Source organism: Phasianus colchicus, chromosome 14, assembly GCF_987193195.1.
Source record: "Phasianus colchicus chromosome 14, bPhaCol1.hap1.1, whole genome shotgun sequence".
Lineage (NCBI taxonomy): Eukaryota > Metazoa > Chordata > Aves > Galliformes > Phasianidae > Phasianus > Phasianus colchicus.
In genome coordinates, this window is record NC_143449.1 from 2,101,911 (window position 1) to 2,118,162 (window position 16,252).

General features: G+C 44.4%; 1 protein-coding gene across 5 annotated transcripts in view; it reads left to right on the forward strand.

Moving 5' to 3' along the window:
• Positions 1-16,252, forward strand: part of AFF2 (ALF transcription elongation factor 2) — a 346,941-nt gene that overhangs the window by 265,121 nt on the left and 65,568 nt on the right. The window lies entirely within an intron of this gene.

Sequence of the window (16,252 nt, forward strand, 5' to 3'; positions counted from 1 at the left end):
TTTTAGCTTCAGTAGGTGATCATTGCAGTTTAACTAAATCCCAGTAACTGTATATTCCGGTTAGAGACAGAATAAATGTTCTTGTTTTCATTGTAGTTTGCTTCTCATGCAGGTTTTGGACTAGAGTGGTTTAGTATTTGTAAGAACACGCACTGACAGAACTTGCAAATCATTGTGTTTTAGCACACATGGCAAAAGAATACAATTTGACCTCTCACTGGGTTTCCATCATGTATAGTCATTTATACCTTATAAAGTGAATGCAAAATGTGTATGAACACTCCTTGGAGTGATTAGACAAGATGCAAGATAATCATAAATCTCTCACTCTTTATGTTTCATTTAATCTGATAAAAATTAGAAATAGGATCCAGTGGGGACTTGGTTGCACATTAAACTTTTAATGTGACAAGGGACCTTTCTTGCCTGTAGGGCTAGTTCAAATTCAGTGCAAGCTGAATTAAAGTCATTGTTACCTGGTGGTTTGTTTAATAGAAAGTATGAAATGAGCTGTGATTTCAGTTCATCTTCTAGAGAATCCAGGAGCTGTAAGGTGATGAGAGTCCTGAGGAACAACTCCAAAACAGTCATTTCTCGTTAATTCACTTTTTTAATATTTTGGGTCAAATTCTCAGGAATGTCTCAACTAAATTGAGTTTCCCCAAGTGAGACAAAGATACTGAGCTTTGCGGTCATTAAATAGCATATGTGTGATACTGATGCCCAATTACTCTGTAAAAAAGATTTGGGTATATGGAAGTGGGGGATTTAGGTCAAATAATTATTTTGTGGGCCTTAAATAAGAGTAATATTTTGAAATGGAAGAAGGCCAGATGGACAGTCTCACTCTTTCCATGTACATGTGCATATTTCACCACATCTTTTTCCCCCAACTGATTGTTTAACTTCTCTCTGACTATATTCATGGTTGCAGCTTCAATTAGTACCCTAGGGAATCCATTATACATATTAATTACAGTCTGTATAATGAACAGCTGATAAATCTGCCTCATTTTTCAGTGAAATGTAACTATTTAAGTTACCTGTATGCAATTACAATTTTATGCTAAAATATTACCTCTAAGGGCAAAAGCAAAAATAGTATCACTAAAATAGCAGTTGTAGACATAGATTACATTTACATAGGTTGCTCTGAAAGTCATAGGATCACAGAATCACAGAATGGTTTGGGTTTGCTCTTTTTCTATTGCTACCTAGCAGTGTAAAAAGTTGATTTCCCTCCTGCTTATAAACTCCCTTTAAGGTTCAATGAGATCTTCCCTGAGCCTTCTCTTCGCTAGGTGAAACCAGCCCATCTCCCTTCGCCTTTCTTTGTAGGAGTGGTGTTCCAGCCTTCTGAGCATCTATATGGTTCCTCTGCACCTGTTCTTTCCAGAACTGAGGGCCCCAGACCTGTACCTAGTGCTCATGAGGGCAGAGTAGAGAGGGACAATTACATCATCACATCACAGAATCACAGAATGGCCAGGGTTGGAAGGGACCTCAAGGATCATGAATCTCCAACCCCCCTGCCACACGCAGGGCCACCAACCATTCCACCTAATGCTAGACCAGACTGCCCAGGGCCCCATCCAATCTGGCCTTGAACACCTCCAGGGACGGGGCATCCACAGCCTCCCTGGGCAGCCTGTTCCAGCACCTCACCACTCTCTCCGTAAAGAATTTCTCCCTGACGTCCAACCTAAATCTCCCTTCCCTCAGCTTAAAACCATTTCCCCTTGTCCTGCTGTCACTCACCCTTTCAAAGAGTTGATTCCCCTCCTGTTTGTAGGCTCCCTTTAGGTACTGAAAGGCTGCAATGAGGTCACCCCGCAGCCTTCTTTTCTCCAGGCTGAACAAGCCTAGCTCTTTCAGCCTGTCCTCATAGGGGAGGTGCTCCAGTCCCCTGATCATCTTCGTGGCCCTCCTCTGGACCCTCTCCAACAGCTCCCTGTCTTTCTTGTACTGGGGGCTCCAGACCTGGACGCAGTATTCCAGATGGGGCCTCACAAGAGCAGAGTAGAGGGGAACAATCACCTCTCTAACCCTCTGTTGGTGCAGTCCAGAATACTGTTTACCTTCCAGGCTACAAGGGCACGCTGGTGGCTTCCTGTCCATCTTTTTGTCCACTAGGACACCCAAGTTTTTCTTCACAGGACTGCTCTCAAGTAGTTCTCCCAGTCTTTGCTTATATCTGGGATTGTCCCAACCCAAGTGCCACACCTTGCACTTGGCCTTGTTGAACCTCGTTAGGTTCACATGCACCCACTTTTTGAGCCTGTCCAGGTTACTCTGGATGCCTTTCTTCTGTTCTGTCAACTACACCACTCAGCTTGGTGTTACCAGCAAACCTGCTAGGGGTGCATTCAATCCCATTATCTGTGTCATTGATAAAAATGTTAAAGAGCACCACTCCAAAGATGGAGACACCAGCTATGACCATGCTCTACCTGGACATAGGAGCTCTTGGTCACAACCCTCTTGCTGCAACCGTCCAACCAATTCCTTATCCACCTTACACTGTACGCTTCAAACATGCATCTTTTACCTACCTGAATGTAATGCCTCTCATTTATTTTCATGAAAACACAAGAGATGAAAAGAGTACAATAACACTACTTGATAGAGAAAATTCCCAATTACAGAGCGCTATTTTTCAGCACGGTGACCACCACTAGCTGTGCATTTTTGCCAGAAATGAACAAGAGCCTGCAGGCCATGCTTGTAGACATCTGCACAAGTGATCACTCTTGTCTTTGCTGAAACAGACAACTGACCCCTCACTGTGCTCACATCCACTGTTCGATTTCCACCAACATTCAGCAAAGTGTCAATGAATGCCAGAGGGTGCCACTTTTTTCCTCATGGAGGAATTCAGTGACACCCTACACTGTTCCATGTTAGACACCATTTTGTCAGTCTGCCCCTTTGTTGCCATCTGTTACACAGAAACAAAATGCAAAGGAATATTGCTGGATAGGGTTCAGCCTCTTCTGTTGTTCCACCAACATCTGTCTCTGATGTCATGAGCTAACATCATAACATAGGAAATATTACTTCCGGAGCAGCCCTGGTATACAAACAGCACAGCCTAAGTATACCTCAAGCATATCTAGCTTTTAGTGCTGTTGCTTTTGCAGCTCTGAAATGTCAAAGAGAATTTTGCTTGATTTTTAATGTTCTTCAGCTATGCAAAATAAAGTTGGTAGCTTCCATTGTCATAAGGATTGAAAGCTGTACAGATTCCTTCTGCCATATGTGACTTACCACATACATTTTTCAAAACACATTTCTGTTGTTAAGACATATGTGATAGTACACTTCTGCAAATGTGAATTGCTTTTGGCTAAAAGCCATGCACTAATAAGTTGGGTTGAATCTAGCCGCATTTGACATCTGTTACTATATATATATATGCATATAAATATATTAAAAAAATATTATCTGTTGTCATTAGCATTAAAAACTTCCTTGTTTTTATGTTGCTCTGACATAGTTCTTATTTCCCAAACCTGGAATCAGAAATCATTCCCTTTCAAAGACTGTTGTTTTCATAATATCCCTAGTTGTGTCTTAATAGTCCCACTGTTTAGCATGCTAGTTAAGGAACACAACAAAGATTTTTGTAGCAATAGTCTATTTGCTTTTGTTTCTTGGTTATTAGATCCAATTCCTGGCTCCACACAGGACCACCCAAAATCCAAACCTTATCTCTGAAACCCGTATCTAAATTCTCCCTGAATTCCAGCAGCTTGGGGCTGTGACCCAAGCCCAACCTGTTCCAAGCCCAACCACCTCCTGGTGAAGAACTTTTTCTTAACACCCAGCCTGAACCTCATCTGACACAGCTCTGTACACTTCCCTTGGGTCCTTTTGCTGTCACATGAGAGCAGAGATCTGGGGTAATGGAGATGCTCAGAGGGCTGGAGCACCTAAGAATAGGCTGAGGGAGATGGGCTTGTTCATCCTGAAGAAGGCTCCAGGGAGACCTCATTGCAGCCTCCCACTACTTTAAGGGAGGTACTTAAAGCAGGAGGCAAATCAACTTTTTACATGGGTAGATAGTGATTGAAAAAGGGAGAATGGTTTTAAACTAAAAGAGGGGAGATTTAAGTTAGTTGCCAGGGAGTAAATTTGCACTGAGAGAGTGGTGAGACCCTGGCACTGCTACCCGGATAATCTGTGGGCTCACCATTCTTGGAGGTGTTCAAGGTTGGGCTGAATGGGCCCTGGGCCCTGATCTGGTACCTGATTTAGTGGTTGGCTGTCCTGCCCATGGCAGATGGTTGGAACTGGATGATCTCTGAGGTCTCTTCCAGACCAAGATGTTCTGTGATTCTGTGTCAGTGCTGCCACTCCACTCCCCTGTGAGGAGCTGCAAGCTGCCATGGGGCCTCTCCTCAGCCTCCTCTTCTCTGGACTGAACAAACCATGGGAGCTCAGATGCTCCTCGTACATCTTGCCCTCTAATTAATATTGCAGGTTTTGTGTATAAGGGGAAGCTTGCTTACTATTTATTTTGTTGAATCACAGAATCACAGAATCACAGAATCGTAGGGGTTGGAAGGGACCTCCAGAGATCATCGAGTCCAACCCCCCTGCCAAAGCAGGATCCCTACACCAGGTCGCACAGATAGGCATCCAGGCGGTCTTGAATATCTCCAGAGAAGGAGACTCCACAACCTCCCTGGGCAGCCTGTTCCAGTGCTCCGTCACCCTCACCGTAAAGAAGTTCTTGCGCACATTGGTGCGGAACTTCCTATGCTCCAGCTTCTGGCCATTTCCCCTTGTCCTGTCTCTGCACACTGCTGAAAAGAGTCTGGCCTCGCCACTCTGCCCCCCACACCTTAGATATTTATAGACCTGGATCAGGTCCCCTCTCAGTCTTCTCTTCTCAAGGCTAAACAGACCCAGCTCACTTAGCCTTTCCTCATAGGGGAGACGCTCCAGGCCCTTCACCATCTTTGTGGCTCTCCGCTGGACTCTTTCCAAGAGATCCCTGTCTTTTTTGTACTGGGGAGCCCAGAACTGGACACAGTACTCCAGATGAGGCCTTACCAGGGCAGAGTAGAGGGGGAGGATAACCTCCCTCGACCTGCTGGCCACGCTCCTTTTAATGCACCCCAGAATACCATTGGCCTTTTTGGCCACAAGGGCACACTGCTGGCTCATGGCCAACCTGTCGTCCACCAGGACACCCAGGTCCCTCTCCACAGAGCTCCTCTCCAGCAGGTCATCCCCCAACCTGTACCGGTGCATGGAATTATTCCTCCCTAGGTGCAAGACTCTACACTTGCTTTTGTTAAACTTCATCTGGTTCCTTACTGCCCAGCTCTCCAGCCTGTCCAGGTCTCGCTGAATGGCAGCACAGCCTTCGGGCGTGTCAGCCAATCCTCCCAACTTCGTATCATCAGCAAACTTGCTGAGGGTGGCCACTACCCCCTCATCAAGGTCATTGATGAAGATGTTGAACAGGACCGGTCCCAGCACCGACCCCTGGGGAACACCGCTGGTTACAGGTCTCCAACCAGACTCTGCACCGCCAATGACAACCCTCTGCGCTCTGCCAGTCAGCCAGTTCTCAACCCACCTCACTGTCCACTCATCTATCCCGCACTTCCTCAGCTTCGTTATAAGGATGTCGTGGGAGACAGTGTCAAATGCCTTGCTGAAATCAAGGTAGACTACATCCACTGCTCTCCCCCCATCCACCCAGCCAGTGACAACATCATAGAAGGCTACCAGGTTGGTCAAGCACGACCTCCCCCTGGTGAACCCGTGCTGACTACTCCTGATAACCTCCTTTTCTTCCAGTTGTCTGGAGATGGCATCCAGCACAATCTGTTCCATCACCTTTCCAGGGACAGAGGTGAGGCTGACTGGCCTGTAATTACCTGGATCTTCCTTCTTGCCCTTTTTGAAGACTGGAGTGACATTGGCTATCCTCCAGTCTTCAGGCACCTCCCCCATTCTCCAAGACCTCTCAAAGATGATAGAGAGCGGTTCAGCAATCACCTCTGCCAGCTCCCTCAGCACCCGTGGATGCACCCCATCGGGTCCCATGGATTTATGAACATTGGTGTTGCCTAGGCGCTCTCGGACCGCCTCTTCCCTGACTAAAGGGAAGTCTTCCATTCCCCAGACCTTCTCACTAACCACCAGGGCCTGGGATTCCCGAGGGGGAGCTTTTTCACTGAAGACAGAAGCAAAGAAGGCGTTCAGTATCTCCGCCTTCTCAGCATCCCCCGTTACCAGAACACCCCCCTCACTTAGTAGGGGACCTACATTCTCCCTAGTCTTCCTTTTACTGTTAACATACTTAAAAAAACCTTTTTTATTATCCTTTACCACCTTTGCTAGATTCAATTCCAGGTGGGCTTTAGCCTTCCTCGTCGCATCCCTGCAGGCCCTGACAACATTTCTATATTCTTCCCGAGTGGTCAGACCCTTTTTCCACATTTCATGGACCTTCTTTTTCCCTTTGAGTTTGTGCATGAGCTCCTTGCTCATCCACACAGGTCTCCTGCCACCCTTTCCTGATTTCTTGCTCACAGGGACGCACCGATCCTGGGCTTGGAAGAAGAGCTGTTTAAATGCCAACCAGCTCTCACAGGCCCCCTTACCTTCTAACACCCTAGCCCACGGGATAGCTCCAAGTAGGTCCCGGAAGAGATCAAAGTTGGCTCTCCTAAAGTCCAGGGTAGCAATCCTACTTTTTGCTTTGCACCTTCCACTCAAGATCTTGAACTCCACCATCTCGTGGTCACTACAACCCAAGCTACCCCCAACTTTTACTTCCTTAACAAACCCGTCCTTATTTGTGAGAATAAGGTCCAGTAACACCCCTCCCCTCGTTGGTTCCTCCACCATCTGCATCAGAAAGTTGTCTTCGACACATTGCAGGAACCGTCTGGACCGCGCGTGCCTGGCCACGTTGCTTTTCCAGCAAATATCTGGATAATTGAAGTCCCCCATAAGCACTAGTGCCTGGGATTGTGACGCTACTTTCAGTTGCTTGTGGAAGGCCTCGTCAACCTCCTCTTCCTGATCAGGGGGCCTGTAGTACACACCCACAACGGTGTCACCCATACCAGCCTGCCCCTTGATTCTCACCCACAAGCTCTCCACTGCTACATCACCCTCCCCCAGGTGGAGTTCAATACATTCTAGCTGCTCTCTCACATAAAGAGCAACTCCACCACCCCGCCTCACCAGCCGATCTTTCCTAAAAAGCACATAGCCCTCCATGACAACATTCCAGTCATGCGAGCTGTCCCACCACGTCTCCGTGATCGCAATGAGATCATGGCCTTGCGACCGCACACAGATCTCCAACTCTTCCTGTTTATTTCCCATGCTGCGCGCATTAGTGTATAGACACTTTAGGGAAGCAGCACCCCCCTGCCTCTCTCCATCCCTTTGAACTCCACCCTTTTCACCCATCGAACTCCATTTTGAGCCACGAACTACCCGCTCAATCCCAGTGGCCCTCATTCTGTCCCCTTCCCCCTTCATACCTAGTTTAAACACCTTTCAATGAGCCCTGCCAGTTCCTGGGCTAGGATCCTCTTACCCCTTGGAGACAGGCTACTTCCATCTGCAGCCATCATGCCAGGCGCAGAGTAAATTGCCCCGTGGTCAAAAAAACCGAAGTTCCTGTGCTTGCACCAACTTCTTAGCCATTTATTTATGAGGCGGGTTTTTTGGATGCTCTCTGTATCCTTCCCTGCCACTGAAGGTAGGGAAGAAAAAACCACCTGCACACCCGTTCCTTCAACTACCCGCCCCAGTCCTCTGAAGTCTTCCTTGATAGACCTCAGGCTTCTCTCAGCGACTTCATCGCTGCCAGCCTGAACTATCAATAATGGGTAATAATCAGAAGGGCCAATCAGACCAGGAAGTTTCCTAGCAATGTCCCTGACCCTTGCCCCAGGGAGGCAGCACACCTCCCTACGGGTAGGGTCAGGCCGACATATAGGGCCTTCCGTTCCTCTCAGCAGGGAGTCACCTATGACAACCACCCTTCTGTCCTTCCGGGCGGAGGCAGTCTTGAGGTGTGGGGTCGACCGCTTCGCCCGAGGCAACCTTACAGGTGGACCTCCCTCCACCCCCTCACTCACCTCTCCCTCGAGATTCAGGGCCTCAAACCTATTTTGCAGAGGCACCTGGGGAGCCGAGGATGGTCGGGATGGAGGACGCCCGCTTCGCCGAGCTGGTATCCTTTTCCACTCCTCCTCCTCCCTTAGATTGCCTTGCTCTGCTCTCAAATTGCCTTGCACTGCAGCAGGAACACAGTCTACCTGCCGGTTCCCCTCTACTACCTGTTTGCAAGGCGGCAGGGAGTGACACGCTCCACGCAGAGCCTCAGCTGTGTGCCAAGATCTCTGGGCTGATAGGGACTGGCACCACCAATCAATCTCCCTCTCACATTCCTTTATGGTCCTTAGCCTCTCCACCTCCTCCTTCAGGTTGACCACAAGGCAAAGTAAGTCCTTTAGCTGGTCACATCTTACACAAGTGCTGCCTCCATCGCCTGGCACTGCAAGGGCCAGGCTCTGGCACTCATCACAGCCAGTGACCTGCACACTAGCATGTTGTTTTGGGACCTCAGTCTGCACCTCTGCATTCTTCTTGGCAGTCTTTCTTTTACATGTGCAGGGGGCCTCTGTCTGGGTCCCCACATTATTTTTAGAGACAGTAGCCTTCCGCCGGGGTGGAGCCATGGAGAACCTGAAGACTAATTAGCACAACTAGAATAGCCTTAACAGGGCGTGACCGATAAGCCCTACCCTGCTGCTGATAGTGCTGGCCCTGCCCTCGCCCCCTTACCAGGTCGTTAATGGGTGACCCCGCACCTGCCACTTACCTCACAGTGATAACGCCTCTCCTCTCCGCCCTGGTGGGCAGCGACGCGTCCCGGAGGTTTTTTCAAGGCGTTGCCCTGGCAACGCCCCCGCTGCGTCAGCCGCTCTCGCGAGATCTGCCGGGCTTCTCTGTTGTCTCGGGGACCCCCGGAAGAGGGAACCGATCGAGATCCACGTGTTCTTCGCGATCAGCCGCTGCGGCTCTGGCTGAAACAGCTCCGAAGCGGCGATCCTCGGCGATCAAGCAAGAATCCTTCCATTGCTTAACACTTCAGGAGGGGAAAAGGAAAACCAAGGAAGTTTTTCTTCTACAGTTCAATTAGGCAGTTATGCAGCTGATTTCTTACTATCCAAGAGTTTGTAGGTGCTTAGATTCAGTTCATTTAGTTCATATCAGTTATACAAACTTCCTGAAGGTCAGAGGAATGCAGGTGGCATTTGACTTCTTCAGAAGGCATGATCTAAGTTCTGTGTTGTTTATAGCACGGCAAGAAGACACAACACATGCAGAGGAACTCAACTTAATATATTGGTGTATCTTAATATTGGTAGCCTCATCTAACATACGACTACTATCAAGAAGCACACAGAAAGTAGCTGAGAAGTCTCTGCGCCTGCTGAACTGACTTTTTTTTGGTGAAAATAATGCAATTACTTCTCCAAAAGTGTAAGACCCTCTTCTGTCCATATGTGGCATCAGAGACACCCTATAACTGCAGTTTCTATTAACCTTAACTTACTTTATACTCTTCCTCTGTTGTAAAAGGAGCACTTGCTGTCCATCACAGACTTTGTCCATATTTATATTGACAGACAGTAGCAGAGGAGGGATTTCTTGTATGCAAAGTCCTACATACTTTCTTACTTGCTAGTCCTTATCATGCTGTTTCATCCCTCAGTCTGAAAGAAGTAACATTACTTAACCAAGTTTACCCTGTGGACACTTTCTGATTTCTAAAGAGCTGTTACATGAGAAATTGTTTTCAATTACGACATATCCAGAGGAAATAATCTATTATATACTCTGTGATTTGGATTCTCATTAAAATTCAATAGCAGCCTTGTTCTGAAATCCAGCTGATGATCACAGTTCTCAGGCTTTTTTCCAGACCTAGGTAGGCAATGAAAGCCTGTATCAGCCTAGGAGCCAAAAGGCATCATATCTGTGTTGAGCTGACCAAATCATTTGTCCCTTGGCTCAGTGGGTCAAGCTGCAGGATCCCATCAGATCTGAGTACAGTCAGGGTTAAGCCTTGCTTTCACGTACAAATAGACTTTGCTTGGCAGCCTGTACATTAATGTAGTCTGAAGGTCTGCTAGCTCGGTACTTTATTACTGCCAGTGACAGAATGTGGGGAAAGGACAGAAATTAGAGAAGCAACCTTCAAAGCAGAAGATCTCCCATTTTCCTGTGCACAACAGTTCACACTTCCATGACCTCACATCCCGTGTTTAGAAGTTACCAATGCACTTATTCTCCATGCAAAATCTCATTTAAAATCTGTTTATACCTTTTGCCCCCACAACATCCTGTGGCATTGAACACTACAGTGCTTGAAAAAATACTGTATTTTGTTTGTTTAAAACCCTTTTCCTCATACGTTCACAGGAATCCACACAAGTAGCTATGTTATGCAAAAGAACAAAAGATTACTTGCTATTTCTCATTCATGATACGATGTATCTCTGCTATGTAGACCAAGGAGTTTTCCTACTCAAAAGCCACTATTAATAATGCTGTTTTCCCTCTAAGAGTGTGAGTCCACCAGTGAGTTAAAGCAACCAAAGGCAAATCTCTTTGCAATTGGGAAAGGAAGCCTTTGAGGCAGCCAGTCAGACAGAGGCAGTGGTTAGGAAGATAACTGGTTTCGTTTTATTCTTTTCCACACTGGAGAGATGAGTTCTTTGTAGGGTGCTGCTCTTCTGACTGACAACTGGATGTAGCCTGGCTCCAAAGCTTCAGATTGCAGTACTTTATGAAAATGACCACAGGGACTCCTTGGGAAAATGCAGTCAGTTGAAAGAAAGATTTAGTTAAAACCCTGGTTTCATCCAGCACAGCAGAATTAAGTAATTTTTTAATATATATATATATATATAATTTTTTTTTTAATAAAAAATGAATATTTTTTAGTGCAGCTCTTGTACTCCATGAACTTCTGTAGAACTATAGAATATTCAAATTGACTTCTTGCTTTGGGAAAGAAAACTCTGGCTTCCTTGAGTGTCCTTTATCCTCTCTTCTATTGCAGAGCTTTAAAATCTTCAATAGAAAGCGTTGCCATTTCCCCCAAACACCTGCACATGTTTAAATTTGTTGTAGACTTCATGACTACCAGATTTATCTTTTAGGATTATAGCTTATGTTAAAATCTTACTGCTTTTTATATTTTTGAAATATATTTGTTTTCTATCACTGACAAGACCAGCCACATGTTTGTTAACAACCAGAAAGACTTTTGGTGGTTGTTGTTTTTTCTTGCCATAAAATTCATCCTTTCAGAAGGCCATCAGACTTGATGTGGTACAATTTTCTGTCCCAGCCATTGTTGGAATTGCAACCCATTAACTACTGATATCTTGACATTTCAATTGACCTCTCATTTGCAAAGCACAGTGGTATTTTTTGTGGCCTTTTCATCCTTCATTATAAATGGAATAGGAATGACTATTTCTACTGTTTGCATTTAAAAACAAAAACCTTTATTTTACCAGCTGGAAAGGCACCTTGTTTTTCCCTTCCTGGGTAGACTTGCATGGAAGGTCTAAGGTCTAAGCAAGTCATGCAGAGCCAGAGGATTCTCTTATTGACTCAATATGCAGGAGGGCAAACAGGTCAGACTCCAAGGGTCAGTTAATATATGCTATAATAGTGGTAACCATAAACAGATCTTTTGCTCCTGTTGTCAGATGTGCAGGCCACTGGGCTAGGTCTGAAGGTTTGTTTTTGCTGGTCAGATCAGGCACTTGTAACCAACAAAGGTGGTGGTGTGCCACTGGTACTCATGCTCAGTAATTTCTGCTGCAGAAAAAAAAAAAAAAAAAAAAGGTTGTGTAGGTTGAAAAAAACTCCCATTTATGTGTGGGAGTATATACATATGCATATGTATATATGTGCATGTGTATCTACATAGCCTTATTTATGCAGGCATGTGTATATGAGTAGATGAATCTAAAGGACATTTGCTAAAAAACTTGAAATCAAACCACAGTCAAATAAACAAAAAGTCAAAACTTGCTATAAATCTCATTTTCAGTGAAACTCCCAGGCAATTTACAGCCATCACCTGTTAGTCTCTGCTTATAAACGTTCCTTAGTCCATATCTGTCTAACTACTAAATCAGCCAGCACCAATTGAATTAGTTCTAAAAATCCATTACAACACGGGGCCTAAACTGCCTGCCCACATTCATTTCTCAAAGAAATCCATTCATATTTATGTTTTAATACTTTAAGTCTAGCATGTGAAAGCCCTCAAATCCCCAGCAGAAATCCAGGAAAAAGCCTGCTTACAGGCAATTATAGACAATGTTCTTTAGTCCCTGATCCTCCTAGTCTGTCCACTTAGGCATCCACACAGTTGCAGAGTTCGGTCTATCAGATCAGTTTATTACACCAGCACTCAGAGAATTGGCCAAACTCAAATTACCACTGGTTCTGAAAGCTGGCCCACATGGTTGCATCTGTACAGGCACGCAGTGCTTCCAGTGGGGTTGGCACTTGGAGTATCACTATGAAAACCAAACACATCGGTTTCCAGAGAGTTTTATTTAGGGAGCTCAGCAAAATGTGAACTCTAGAAATGTTGCGAGGGATTATTTTACTCTTACAAGTTAAAGGTTAGTGTTGGAAATGGATTATAAAACTGCCGCTCTTAAACTGTTTGCAAAGAAATGCACATATTAAATCCTTTTTGATGATAGCACACTAATCCCTAAATACTGATTTTTATGTAAATTTTGACTCTTGCAAAGCTCTGACAATTCAGCTATACCCATGTGGTTTTATCAGAGCTCAATTTCTCCTTCAGATCTTTTTTCTTTTCTGCAGTACCTTTTGCTTTATTCCAAAGTCATCACAGCAGCTGGAAGATATAGTGCTTTAGACATAAAATGATAACTCTGTTTAATATTTTACCTTTATTTTCTGAATTTTGTCCCTCTGACACATCTTGTTAGATATATTTTTATCAGTCCAAAGGATAACCACAGTAGGGCTATTTTTATTTCTAAGGAAATGATGCATGATAACAACTGGCGGGGCCCAAAACAGTAAATCTGTCCCGTCCCAACCACAGAATGTATTAAAAGTCTCTAGCCTGTGATAATAAGTTATAATTCACTTGACTAGCAGTTTGTTTGAACTTTAAATTGTGCAAATGAGTCACATTGGTTAAGTCTGAAATATAGAATTGTTTGTATTCTGAAGGTTTTTGGCTACCCACCACAACAGGTACCTGGAAAGAGCCCAGTGTGTTTTTGAAGTGAAAAGTTTCTGACTTGATTGTATAATTTATAGTAGATGGTTAAATTGCCACACATCCTGTGTGAGCACAACGTTTGCTTACAAGACAGTGAGATGGACACTCTGAGAGCTCATTCATCTAATCTCTTACAAATCTGAGCACACACCATCAGTACCAAGCAATGCTGAATCCAACCACACACACTGGCTGCAGCTCCTGAGCCAAACTCGTTGCTCAGGAGCTACCACACAACTTTGGGTTGCTAGAATAAACTTTTCTTCAGCGTATTTTCTATTCACTGAGAAGTGCATATTCCACTTGACCTTTTGTGTAAAAACTACGACTATTGCAGCTGGGCAAAAATATGTATTTTCTCTTGAAGTGGGTCACTCTTGTTACTTTTCAGAACTACATTTTCTCACCTTTGTTGTGACACAGTTTGTCAAGGTTAAATTTAGGTCAGGTTTTGGAGGTTTTCGAAAAAAAATGAAGTGAAAGTTTGAACCAAACAAAAGCTCTTTTTTTCCTTATTTCTTTCTTTGCAAATCAGCCAAGGTCAATATTTTTTCCAATTTGTTGTGGATCAAAGGAGGATGCAGGTTCTCCCCATTATTGTGCTATGTTGTTGGTCATTTTAGGCTTTGTACTTGTCTTCCTCATTATTAACTTTAAGTCACTTAGCATTTATTCAAACAATTATTCTAAGTGTTTGCCTTGGGCATCACAGTAAGTAACAGCTGTTTTCTAACTACCTGCGATCTTTTCAAAATTAATGCTCTAAAAATGTGTTTCTGAGCAAAGATATTGCAACCAAGCAACAGATACAAGCAAAATCAAAGAAAACTCCTGATCCCAGCATGAATGGGAATATTTTGCCTGCTGGTTTCAGAATAGATTCCTGAATCCCACACAGGAACCAACCAGATCACATGTACTCTTGAATTTTACTGCTATACCAGTTTTTTCCTCATGAAAGAAAAATAATGAGAGCAAGTAGTTTTAGCATGCTTACATGAGTATCTAATTTACTTAGGGTCTAGCACTGTATAGATATTCTCCAGATGAAGATTACTGCCTTTGAGAGCTTTCTTGAGCAATGCAAAGCTACCTGGCAGTGGGATTTGACTGAGTCTCATAAGCCTCTTAGACATTGGAATCCCTCTGTCTGCTCCCTTGCTTCATTGGAACTTCCAATTTTACATTGGAGTGAGAGGGGAGGATGAAGTTTCCTTGGTCCTTCTGGCTTTTGGCCTCTTTGGTAATAAATGTAGGTTGTTCCTAAAGTAATGCCTCCTATTTATTTCTGTGGAAATTACAACAGATGCAGACAGTACAAGATTTTGTAGCTGAGCAAATTCTCAGCTACAAAACAGTATTTTTCAGTATAGTCACTACCATCAGTGATGCACTTTCAGCAGTGATGAACAAGATACCACACTCGTAAACATCTGCACCAGCAGAGATGACCATCAGTTGCTGTCGCCACTACTGAAATACACCACCCACCCCCCACTGTGCTCATACCTACTGTTTGGTCTCCCTAGACATTCAGCAAGCATCAGTGAATGCCAATGGGTGCTGTTACGTCCACACGGAGGAATTCAGTGGCACACCTTTATTTTATTTGCACTTCCATGTCAGATGGCATTCTGCCAGATTGCCCCTGTACTGCCATCTGTCACACAACAACAAAAACAGAATATTGGTGGGAGAATATTGGATCTACTTCCATCTCATCACATTCACCTCTGATGTCATAGGCTGACATCATAACGTAGGAGGCATTACTTTTGGAGCAGCACTCGTAGGCGGTTTCCTCTGCCTTGTGAGGTCGTTGAGATAGGACAGAATGAGGGTGGTGCTCTTTGATATCAAAGTATTCTCCTTGTTATCCTTGCTGATATACTCCTCAAAAAGAGCTTGCCACATAGCAAACGGCCCTTTATTTTGGTGGTAAAATATGTGATAAAAAGAAAAACATGTATCTTTCAAACCTCTTTTTTGAGGTGCTTTTTTTTTTTTTTTTTTCCTTAATATAAGTACAAAAAAAAAAAAAAAAATCTTCTGCTATTTGAGAGAAACAGAAAAAAAAATCCAGTCATTTAGGATCGATGAATACAAAAGAAAGGAAATAACACTGCTACAAGGTTAATTTTGCCTAGTACAACATTTCCTAGTATTGAATTGCCTGATATACTCCCTCAGGGATTGCTCCTGCACTTGCAATAATCGAGGCTGATTTTATTGGAAAATCACCTCTGGATGAGATACATACTCTGGAGAGAACTTTTCATGGGTACAAATAGGTTTTTGGTGCCAGTGCCATGTTGCCCAGGCCAGCACAGTTATAGTTCCCAATCTGTCTGTTCATTCAAGCAGCAAATTCATTAGCAGCCCTTCTGGCAGGATAGAAAAATAGACATATTAGGGAAATTCACTTTGAATTGTTTTCAGGATTTGTTGGATAACAGTTCAGTAATCAAATTGCGCCTCCTAACAAGAGCATTAAATATTTTTATTAATAGTGGCAGAGAGGCTGCAGATACTCTTTTAAGTGCCGAACATTTTACCATAACGCAGTGTCACTTGCAAAGATCATGGATGAAAGAAGAGATTAGCATAGTTGGAGCGGGGGTTCGTGTAACGTCTGAGCTGATTTTTGTTTTGTGCCGTGCAGCGAGTTGCTGTGAGCCGTGTAGCTCTCGCGTCACAGATGTAACGTGTTCAGTATCGGCTCATCCATCAGGCCTTGTCAGCTTGCTGGCTCTTTAATTGTGGAAGCGGGCTGCATCTCGACAGCAATGTGCTCTCTCTACCTATGGGATGTAGGTTTGGATATACACAGTGGCTTCCAGGCCTTGTCAAGTGGAAGCCAAGCATGTTGTAAACAGAGTGCATTCCGCCTCCAGCCGGGAGACGGGA